Raw genomic sequence first — 10,548 nt, forward strand, 5'->3', positions numbered from 1 at the left:
ACAACTTCTTTCATGTTGGGGTTCAATCGTCTTTATGCTTCCACACATGGCTTATATTCATCTTCCATTAAAATTTTGTGGGTGCAAAAAGAAGGGCTGATCCCTTTAATATTAGAAATTTTCCAAGCTATGGCCCTTTTATGCTCTCTTAATATTTGGAGTAATTTCTCTTTCTCCTTGGGTTGCAAGTTAGAAGCAATAATCACTGCTAATGTAGAATTATTTCCAAGGAATGTGTATTCCAAGTGATTTGGCAATTGTTTAAGTTCCAATTTAGGAGGTTCTTCAATAAAGGATTTTTGCTTAAGTTTATCGTTTGCCTTAATACCCTCATATTCTGCTTGTCTTGGAAAGGGATTATTGGAATTTAGTTCAACTTTTATCTTATCTATCTCAGAATCATCATCATCTACCTCCTCTCCTTGAGCAAGACACAGTTCCACGTGTCCTTATGTACGATTTCCTATAAAGAATCTTGAGTAGCATGATCAATAGAGTCAATAAAATAACATGAGTCATCTTGTTCCCTAGAAAATCTCATGGAAACATAAATTTTAAAAATAATCTCTTCGTCACCTACTCTAAGCACAAGTTTACCATCGCCCACATCAATAACAACCCTAGCTGTGGCTAAAAATGAATGACCTAAGATTAAAGGCACTTCAACATCTTCATCCATGTCAAGCACAACGAAATCAACAGGGAATATAAATTTATCTACTTTTACACGTACATCCTCTATAATACCCCTAGGATATTTAACAGATCTATCATCTAGTTGAATACTCATCCTAATGGGTTTAGGTTCCCCAAGACCAAGTTGTTTAAACATTTTATATGGCATCAGATTAATGCTAACGCCTAAATCAGCTAGTGCCTTATCAACATTCAAACTACCTATTAAGTAGGGAATAGTAAAACTTCCTGGATCTTTCAGTTTGGTTGGTAGTTTTTTTGGAGTATGGCTGAGCACTCCTCGTTAAGTTCCACTATAGATAAGTCTTCAAACTTCCTTTTATTTGTTAGAAGCTCCTTTAAAATTTTTACATATGTAGGCATCTGCGGTATAGCTTCAACAAAAGGTAAGTTAATATGCAGTTGTTTCAAAAGTTCAATAAATTTACCGAATTGTGCATCCATGTCGTCTTTCTTCAACTTTTCTGGATATGGGATTGGTGGTTTGTATTCCTTTGGCATTGGATTGTCATTGTTTTCGGGTTTTCCATCCTCTCTTTCGGTTCTGTCAGCTTCTTGTGGTAGCGTCTTTTCAGATTTAGTTAACACTTTCCCACTCCTTAATGTAACTGCTTTCACATGTTCTTTTGGATTGGGTTTGGTATTACTAGGTAGACTTCCTGGTGGTCTCTCTGAAATCATCTTAGCCAACTATCCAATTTGATTCTCGAGCCTTTGAATCGATGCTTGCTGATTTTTAAGTGCAGTTTCAGTGTTCTGAAAATGGGTTTCAGCTATTGAAATAAATTTTGTCATCATCTTCTTAAGGTTCGGCTTTTTCTCTTGCTGGTAAGGTTGTTGTTGGAAGACTGGAGGGGATGATGGTCTCTGATTCCCTTGGCCTCCCCATGAGAAATTTGGGTGGTTTCTCCAACCTGCATTGTAAGTATTACTATAAGAATTATTTTGAGGTTGATGATTATTACCATATAATTCATTTGTTCGTTCTCCAGGCTCTCCATGTTGTGGCCATAGGGTAGGTATTCTGAATTACTTCTTCCACCTCTACTTGCATCTTACTGCATTACGGGATGAACCTGTGAAGAACCAAGTAAACCATCAATTTTTCTATCCAAAAGTTCTACCTGATTAGAGAGCATAGTAATCGAATCGACGTTAAACATGCCGGCCGCTTTCTTCGGCTTTGTCCTCATGACTTGACACTGATAATTATTCAATGACATCTCTTCTATAAATTCATAGGACTCTTCAGGTGTCTTATTATTAATAGTTCCACCAGCAGCTGCGTTAATCATCTGTATAGTCAAAGGATTCAGGTCGTTATGAAAAGTTTGAACCTGTAGCCAAAGTGGTAACCCATGGTGAGGGCACCTTCTCAATAGATCCTTGTATCTCCCTCATGCATCATAGAGTGTTTCTAAATCCATCTGCACAAAAGAAGAAATATCATTCCTTAATTTAGCTATTTTAGCCGGCGGGAAATATTTAAGTAAAAACTTTTTGGTCATTTGTTCCCAAGTGGTGATTGATCCTCGTGGGAACGAGTTCAACCACTATTTAGCTTTATTACTCAATGAAAAGGGAGATAAATAAAGATGAATGGCATTGTCAGAAACACCATTGATCTTAAAGGTGTCGCAGAATTCTAGAAAGTTTGCTAAATGAGTGTTTGGATCCTCGTCCTACAAACCATCAAACTGAACAAACTATTGCATCATTTGAATCTTGTTAGGTTTCAATTCAAAATTATTTGCAGCAATAGCAAGTCTAACTATACTCGATTCAGCTATTGTTAAACTAGGTTTAGCATAATCATACATAGTACAAGGAGTAGGATTCTGGTTTACTGGGTCTGCAATAGCCACATGAGGTAACTGATTATTTTGATTATCAGCCATCTCCTTGGTTGTGGTTTTAATATCATCCTCTTGTCCTTCCTCTATGTATCATAGGCTTTGTCTTATTTCTCTTTGATTTCTGCGAGCTGTGCTTTTGATCTCACTATAAAAAAGTAGAGGTCCTAATGGGTTTCTTCTACTCATAAACTATAAAATCTGCCTGAAGTAAATAAAAGAAAATTTAGTGATATAAACAAAATTAAAATTAAATTAAATTGCAATAAAATAAATGGCTAAAGTAATAAAAATTAAGCGTTCCTAATATATTTGTTCCCCGGCAACGGCGCCAAAAACGTGATCATTGTGTAACTAACTAAAAATTTGACTTAAGGCAAGTGCACCTATCGAACAGTAGTATAGTTATGGTGAGACCGGAAATATCGTATCCACGAGGACTAAAAGCACTAGTAATTACTATCCTTTTATTATCTAGCCTAAGAATTAAAGTGTGTTTTTAAACTAAAACTATTTATCTAATTAACTAAGATTAAGACAAAGATGAAGTTTGGAAACTACTTTAGGAAAAATCGATGGAGAAGACAATACCCAAGGAAGAATCCACCTAGACTGTGACAGCCCAAAATTGACCCTAGTCGGAAGGTGGTCTCGGGACCACAAAACCGAGGCATAAAAATAATTAAAAATTTATTTTGATGCCTATAATATGTGTGTGCTCATGTATGACATTTTATGATGATTGATTTAGTGTTATAAGGGTGAATTCCACAAGAAAGGACTTAGTAATGAACTTTGAAAGTATGATAGGAAATGTGTGATGACTAATTAAAGCATGCATGCAAAATAATGGACTTGCATGTCAAATTCCCCTTTATAGGTGGTGGCGGCCATGACAAGGAGGATGGGCTAAACATGTCATGAAACATGTTTTGTTGGTGCATTAGGGTGAAATAATAAACAAAGGTGTATGAGTGATAAAAAATGAAAAAAAATGTGTGTGAGTGTGGTAATCCCCCATTGCCGTGAGTTGTAGAGAAGGAAAGAAAAAATTTTGTTCATCCTTTCTTTGAGCCAAAACTAAGGAAGAAGGAGGATTTTTGCTTCATGCTTGGTTTGGAAGAGATCTAGAAGGAGATTTGGCTAAGTTTGCATCAAGATTAAGGTATGTATGAGGTTGTGTTAGGAGTTTCATGCATGTTTTGGTTGCTAACTTGATGTGCATGTTAGCCATGGCTCAAATCTTTGTTAAGCCATGGAAATGGTATTTGGCCAAAGTTGTTATGGTGATAAAGCCATTGCATGCTAAGTGTGAAGCTTGATGATGATGCATGCAATGATGGATTGTCTACTCTTGAGTAAGATTTTGAGCTTTCTTTTGTTTTATCATGATTGAAGTTGAAAAGGAGCATGATTGTCATATTCGCCATGATGCATTCATGAGCATGGTTCATGCTTCTTGCATGTTAGTTAAAATTTGTGTTTCGGATGGCTATGGACACCTTGAAATTCGCCATGCTCATATATGTATATATATGTTTGCACATGATGTTTTGGTTATGAAGGAAGTGATGAATAAGTTTGTTTAAAGAAGAAGATGTTGAAGAATAATTGTGAAATTGTAAGCACATTCGCCTAGCACACATATGAGTGCTTGATGCTATATTGTAAGTTTTGAGCTACAATATGCAAAGCATTAACTAGTAAAATGCATGCTGTTTTGTGTGGTATTAAGTGCATAATTGGCCTCAACATGGACAAGTATATTCGCCTTGGGTAGCCTATTGAAGGCCTTAGCTTTTCCTTGATGCTCGAATAAATTGTATTGAATTGCTTGATGTAGTATAAAATGTGCATGACCATTGTGTATTCAAGCTAAAGGGTGGCCATATGACCATTTAAATTCCTTGTCATATTCGGCCATAAGCTAGCACAATGAGGTTTTGATAAATTGAATTTGTTTGAATTAGCTCAAGAGCTAAGAGGGCCACAATTGGACAAGGGGAAGGAAAAAGTAATCGAATAGCCGTAAAAGCCGTTCGACAACATCCGAGGTAAGTCCTCAAGAAGTGACCTTACTTGAATTATGTGGAATGAAATATGGATGTATTGATTATTGATTTATGTGTGTATGAGTATTCGAATGATACCCGGGCTAAGTCCCGAAGGCGATTATGTTAGTGATTATAATTGTGTTTGAGCCTTAGTAACGAAAATAAATATGTATGTCCAATGATTATTGATGTATGTGTGCATGAGAAATTGAATGATATCCGGGCTAAGCCCCGAAGACAATTATGCTGGAAATTATAACCGGTTAAGACCCAAGGCAATTGTGCTAGTGGCTACATCCGGCTAAGACCAAGGCATTCGTGCGAGTCATTCTATCCGGCTAAGACCAAGGCATTTGTGCAAATCGTGATATCCGGGTTAAGTCCGTGAGGCCTTGGTGCGGCTTACCATAACCGGGCTATGTCCGAAGGCGATTGATCGAGTAGCGACATCCGGTTAAACTCGAAGGTATGTGATTTGAAAATTATAAGCTTGCTGGAAAATTTCAGCTAATGCACTTGTGAAATTTCCCAATGACAAGGTAAGTGCGGTGTGTGCTTATGCGCTAGGAGTAAGAGCGTGTGAATATCCGCTCCTATGATGGAACGAGTTATCGGCCTTAATGAAGCCGTTATTTGTGTATGAACATAAGAGTTGGGATGGTGAAGTAAGTATGATTATGTGAATGTGCATTAATGAAATGATGCATTTAACTATGTGAATGTATTGCTGTAATTAGAGTTGATTATATTCCTTGAGACTTACTAAGCATAAAAATGCTTACTCCGCTACTTTGGCTCTCAGTTTTCTAGATTTCGCTCGATAGCAATCGGATTCGGGATCGTTGAAGTCGAAGTCATCCACACTATCAAGCCCCCATTTTGGTATAAATTCTTGGTTGAACTTGAAATGGCATGTATAGGACTACCCTTGTTGGTTTAAATATGTTATGATGTATATGTGTACGGCCATGCGAAAATGGCTCGTAATAGTGAAGTACCAACTTAAACTATTTGCGGTTTGTATATATATATATGGTGTCATGATGTGACTATGAATTGGAAATGGGAATGTTGGTCACATGATCAGCCATTGGCATGGTTAAAATGATCATATGTGGACCTATGTAAGGCAAGACTAGTTGGTTCATGGAGACTACAAAATAGGTAAGACCTACCTTAAAAACAGATGCTGCCAGCTGCAGTAACGTGAATGTGAAAAATCACCAAAATTTGTAGGAATGGTATTAAATAGTGAATCAGCTATGTAAATGAACATTGATGAGTCTATTTTCATATGGAAGAAACGAAATGGTCATAGGAGTTACATGTTAAGAGATATTAAAGCTATTGTAAGACAGGGCCAGAACGGTTTCTGGGTTCCCTGTCGCAACTTTAAAAATTTAATATAAATTATCCAGAAATAATTAGGAGACATACCTTATATTTACAGATTCCATTTTGAGTCTAGTTTCATTAGAAACAAACGGCACCAGCATTAAAGCCCTGTACAGAGAGATATTCAAGTTATACCGCGCGAAGGTCAGAGCAGTCGATCCCTGTAACATGGGTGACTTTAACTAATAAACTGTACCAATTGGCCCGACCAAAAATTCTAGAAATAAATCCATGGATGGATATATGAGTCTAAATTCAGGGAAAATTTACGAAACCAGTTTCCGAGTTTTGAAACTCGAGATATGATTTTTAAGGCGACAGTGACGCAGTTTTTCCAGCCTGACTGGAAATGTCCAATGGATGGGCAAAACAAGTGAACATGGTCGTGTCTCTGCCTATGTGGAATATACCTAGGCTATTTTCCAAGTTTTGGTCAACCTTAATCTCTTACACACTTGTACAAAATCAAAAGCATATAACATGGTATTCATTTAATGATTAAATATTCTCAATTAAACCACAAACATAGCATTTGTATGTCATCATACATGTGTCTCTCATACTCATTTTACCTTGTTTATTATAGTACCACTTATACATTTATACCAAGATTATCATCTTACCAAATATCTTCAGCTTAATCATCAAGCATTCATATTTAAACTAGATCCTATCTTTATAAAATACCACAATTCAGATGCACAAAATAACATGTTTTCCTGAAACATTTCAATTCAACTCCATACCCAACAAGCATTACATTGAGACTAGTCATATATATATACATGTCATGATACATATCATTCTCTTTCTGTTTTCTTATAAACACATATCATTTATTTTCATTATATCAATATTTCATATACCATAGTTTCCATGTATTTCACATATATTTATTTTCCTCCTCCTCCTCTCCATTCCACATCCTTAATGTATATAGCATTCTTGTAAGTACGATTTCACAATTTACTAATAAATGCTCACATCAAACTGTCTACACGAGTCATAGTCACTTACTTATTTATAATTCGATTAAGATCTGTAAATTTCCCCTGAAACTAGACTCACATATCTTTCCACCATAAAATTTTCATAATTTTTGGTTTAACCAATTAGTACAATTTATTCATTAAAATTTCCCCTGTTTCACATTCTGACAGTTCTGACTTCTCTTCACTAAAAATTAATTATCTCACAATACAGAAATCAGATAATGTTCTCTTTTATTAATCTTGAAAATAGACTCATTAGGGATTTTAAAAATATAAGTTTAATCCTCTAATTATTTTTATCCAAATTGTTGTGATTTTCCAAAGTCAGAACAGGGGATCACGTAATCATTCTGAACCAGTCTCATAAAAATATAAATATCTCAAAATATAGAACTCATTTTCTTGCTATATTTCTTTTATATGAAAATAGACTCATTAATATTTAATTTGATATTTAATTCAGTCTCTGATTTAATTTATACTATTTTTGGTGTTTTTTCAAAATCACATCACTGCTACTGTCCAAAACAGTTTTATTGCTAATTCACTCTTTCACACTTTCTTTGTATTAACCTCATTTTAACATACATATCACAAATCATTTTCACCACATTTCATATATCACAAGTATAGGCCCATGATCACAAGGTCACCATAAAATCATCCTCATGTATAACTCACTTGTTTATAACCTCACCACATCCTGGTCACTTAATGAACACATCATTCACATAATCAAGTTCATGCACTTATTCATCACAAAACTCACAAAGCAATACATAGAGAGTCTCCCGTTGAACACTTCGAATCAATCCTCGATACTTGGTGGTTTCAGCACATAGCTCCACCCATCATATAGTTCGGCTCTCTTGTACACATGGTGAACACTCAGTACCACCCATGTGACCTAGCCAATTTATCTCGTAGCTCTCTTGTCTACATGGTATCCTTCACCTGGAGCCACGCATGCGACCTAGCTACATATATCCCATAGCTATCTTGTCTACATGGTGTACACATAGTATCACCCATGCGACCTAGCTACATCATAATGTCTTGTAGCTCTCTTGTACACATGATGCGCACTCAGCACCATACATGTGACCTAGCTACATACTATTTGTATCATCCAATCTTCCCGAAGGTTCAACCAGGATTTCTCTCTCTTTTCCAACAATTTCACTAGTCAAGTAATTATCCACAAACATATTTCCAATATTATTATAAAATATCATAATACAAGTAATATTGATGTATTACTTACATATAAACTTACATCTCATTTAATATCAAGGCAATAACATTAAATTACACATTGCCTTATTAAAAATCATATGAACTTACAATTTCCCATAATATCCATAATCATAGAAATCACATTTATGTGTGATAATTCAATGCACTTCATGTACTATAGACATATTTTTAAATCAATTCATAAACTTGGCACCATAATCATTTAATTTAATATAATTCAATTAATTCACTAAATTTAACTTTCAAATATAAATTACAGACATTATTGTTGTATTATTATCATACCAACTTACATACTTTCAACACCTCAGAAATCATAATGAATATATCAATTTTACATTGAAACATGCATAAATTAATGCTTATTATACATATGAACTTACTCGATACTAAAACGATCATTTTACCAACTTTCCCAATTTTCAATTTTTCTCTCATTCTAGGTTCAAATCTCAGTTTCTGGGATCTAAAACATCATATTTTACTTATTTAATTAATGTACTATTGAAAACAGTCCTTAACTCAAACTTTTGAAAAATTACAATTTTGCCCTTAAACTTTTGCATATTTACACTTTTTCCCCTAGGCTCGGGAATTAAGCTTCATCCCTTATTCTTATGTTTTATGACATGCTGGTCACTTTTCCCTTCTATGGTAACATCAAATTCTCACTCTAACATATACTTATGATTATTAGGTATTTTTACCGATGAAGCCCTTTTACTCATTTCACTCAAAACCGAGTAGCACAAGTTGTCTAACATAATTTAAAACCTCATATTCTATCATAAAACAGCAAAATAAACACATTTCACCTATGGGTATTTTTCCAAATATGAACCCTAGCTTAAATTATTGCTAGAATAAGCTTAATCAAATTACCAGGATTCCAAAAACGTAAAGAACTTGAAAAACGGGTTTAGAACGGACTTACTATTGAGCTTGGAAAGCTTGAAAACCCTAGCCATGGCTTCCCCCATGCTAATTTCAGCCTCCATGAGAAAGATGAGTCAATTTTTGGCTTTATTTTCCCTTTTTATTTCTTTTAATTACCAAATGACCAAAATGCCCTTCCTTACTAAACTTTCAAAAATTCCATCCATGTCCAATTTTTGTCCATCACTTAGAAATTGGTAAAATTTCTATTTAAGACCTCCTAATTAATATTTCAAAGCAATTTCATACTAGAAACTTCTAGAATGCAAGTTTTGTAACTTATTCAATTTAGTCCCTAACTTCAAATTGAGCACTTTATGCATAGAATTTCTTCATGAAATTTTCACACAATCATGAAATCATATCATAGACCTTAAAATAATCATAAAATAATTATTTTTATCTCAGATTTTGTGGTCCCGAAACCTCTGTTCCAACTAGACCCAATTTTGGGCTATTACATATTTTCTGCCTCCAACTTTGTGTGTCCCCTCTCATCCTCTTCTAAGGTGTTTATATAGGCTTTAAAATGCTTCAAAACTCTTGAAAGGATGCTTTTCCAAATAGAACTAGGCTTGGGCTCGGCAGGGACACAGCCGTGTGCCACACCCGTGTGAAGGTGCTTAGGCCGTGTGCAATATTGAGTTGGTTCTTAGTCGAGACGGCCATGACACACAGGCATGTAGTATACCCGTGTGTCACACACGGGCGTGTGGATTACCTGTGTAAAAGTGCCTAGGCCATGTGCAACACTGATTTAGGCCCAATTTGTCCGTTTTTAGCCCGTTTCTTGCTCTTTTTGCTATCCTAAGCTCTCCTGAGTATAAAACATGAAATTAAAGGATTAGGAGCATCGAATTCAATAAAACCAAGGAATAAATATGTCAAGCATTGGGTAAAAATATGTATATCTTATGGTTTATCATATATATATATATATGAAATTGGTTTTATGTTTAATATTGGAGTTATTATATAAATGAGCATTTGATGGTATAAATATATATATTAAGTTCGAATATATAGTAAGAAGTTATTATGATATTTTAGGTTTTATAAAGGACTTGTAAGTGGACTTAATAAATGAGCAATATGTTGATTGTATATAAATATGCATAAATGTGTTTGTGCGTAATCGAATGATGCTTGTCATTATGTTTCATTTAAAAAAATGAAAGTGAATATGCATATGTGATGTTTATGTGATTGGCATAATAGGTATATTTGATGAACCTAAAATTTGAATATACAATATGTTTATAATGTATGTTTAATAATTATTTAATTATATGCTTTACATGTAAATATGAATATGACTTATGTGAGCATGAGAATGTTCAGAACTGTAAGTATGCTCAGTAATGC

At 34.6% G+C, this 10,548-nt stretch overlaps 1 non-coding gene across 1 annotated transcript; it reads left to right on the forward strand.

Annotated features, from left to right (window-relative positions):
* Positions 1-2,049: 2,049 nt before the first annotated feature.
* Positions 2,050-2,156, forward strand: LOC128280032 (small nucleolar RNA R71). The gene has a single exon (XR_008270214.1). It is a non-coding gene; the product is annotated as a small nucleolar RNA R71 (small nucleolar RNA).
* Positions 2,157-10,548: the final 8,392 nt, after the last annotated feature.

This window comes from Gossypium arboreum, chromosome 8 (genome assembly GCF_025698485.1).
Source record: "Gossypium arboreum isolate Shixiya-1 chromosome 8, ASM2569848v2, whole genome shotgun sequence".
NCBI classification, from domain to species: Eukaryota; Viridiplantae; Streptophyta; class Magnoliopsida; order Malvales; family Malvaceae; genus Gossypium; species Gossypium arboreum.